Source organism: Apis dorsata, unplaced genomic scaffold (genome assembly GCF_000469605.1).
Source record: "Apis dorsata unplaced genomic scaffold, Apis dorsata 1.3 scaffold_142, whole genome shotgun sequence".
Lineage (NCBI taxonomy): Eukaryota > Metazoa > Arthropoda > Insecta > Hymenoptera > Apidae > Apis > Apis dorsata.
The window spans coordinates 454,829-456,539 of NW_006263433.1; the positions used below are offsets into that span (position 1 = coordinate 454,829).

General features: G+C 35.4%; 1 protein-coding gene across 3 annotated transcripts in view; it reads left to right on the top strand.

Moving 5' to 3' along the window:
- LOC102673597 overlaps nt 1-1,711 on the top strand; it is a 106,876-nt gene that overhangs the window by 13,241 nt on the left and 91,924 nt on the right. The window lies entirely within an intron of this gene.

The following is a 1,711-nucleotide window of genomic DNA, read 5'->3' on the forward strand; positions in this document are numbered from 1 at the left end:
AAAGAGAGTCGGCGGGACGACTTAATTCACTTGTTTCGATGGTCCGCGATAACGATGCCGAGATAGTCGCTTCTGCTTTTTGAAATATAGCGGGTAGGGTATTAAAGGGAGGGGGAAGGCTACAAAGGACTTAGGGTTTTCTTTTTTTGGTCGGTGTGACGGAAGAGAGATGTCGTAGGGGAGATAAGTAATTTTTGATTAAAAATATAAATATAATTGGGTAGGATTACGTTTATACGAATATGTATATTTATTTCTTTCGATTTTGATGACTGGAATAGAATATATTTTTGCTTTTGAATAATTTTGAACGGGCAAATGGAGAATCTTTCGTGTAATTTTTTATTGGAAAAACATTTATTTGATAATGATATTCTTAAATACAAAAAGTTTGCGAAACAGCGGAATGTTAGAATATATAATATATGAATATTCTTTGAAAATCCTTTTAGTATTAATTATGAATAAAATTGACGATTAATAAATTTTAGTTTAACTTTCTAGGAATCTAAATATGATAAAATTGCTTCAGAGAGTAAAGTTTTATCTTTATGATTTAAAATTCAACGAGATTAATATTTTTAGCGGCAAATATAAAATATAAAACTATAAAATTATCCATCGCGTGAAATTCGAGGCATATAATTTCATTAGCACGTGTTATATTGTTGGAAGAAAATTCTCAAGAAAGAAAAAAGGGGAAGAAAAAAATAAAAGTTGAGCAATGATTTCGGCGTGTAGCATCATGAAAGCAAACGCTCATTTGACAATCCAGTTGCTCCACCGCTAGCATTATACGTATTTGGCGAATGCAAAACCGTCAATGGAGAGCAAGGGTTAAATTATGTATGCCGCGCATAAACGGGCCGTAGTATGCAAATGTGTACAAAGTGTCTGGAACATTTTGCCAGCCGTTATTCCCCGGCTTATGAAAACCCGACCGCGAGCTGGCATATCCAACTTCTCTATCAGCGTTCCATTCCATCCGTGTAACGTTTCGCGAAACCAAGCCAAAATTCCCCCTCCACATCTCGCCGATTACCGATCGCCGATTTCTTCTTTACCAACCAATCGTCGATCTTTCGACACAAACCTTCTTTCTTTCGAAATTTTAACTTCTCCTTCGATAAATTAAATCTTTGAAATTGATCGTTTATGTTTAAACGATGCGTAATTTGGATAAATTATTCCGTTTGAATTAATTGGATTTTAAGGGATTACAGCATTTCGTAATATAATATTAATCATTCGCCAATAATCCGAGGGTTACCGTTTAAAGCGAACAGAAAATAATTTAAAATAATTTCTTTTTTAACTTCTTCCTTCGATTATCTTTTAAGTTAAATGACTTCGCTTTTAATTTCTTAGAAATTGATTTAATTTTTGTCCCAACAATCTCGAATAAACTTGTCGCGCGAAATCATTCTCTAAATTTCTTCATTCTCATCATCTTAAATCTCTCGTGACAAATACGAAACAATATATAACAACAATATAAAGCTCAATCAAACATCGTCCAACACCCTCGTACACATAAAAGAAGGAACACAACGCGAGTCGGATTTCGCACATCCCTTTTTACATACGCACACGCGAAACGCGGTATGCAAATGTGTACAAAGCAGGCAAGAACATTTTATAACTCCTTCCTCTCTCCTCCTCCTCCTCCTCCTCCTCCTCCTCCTCTTTTCCTCGCCTCGCGGCTCGCGCA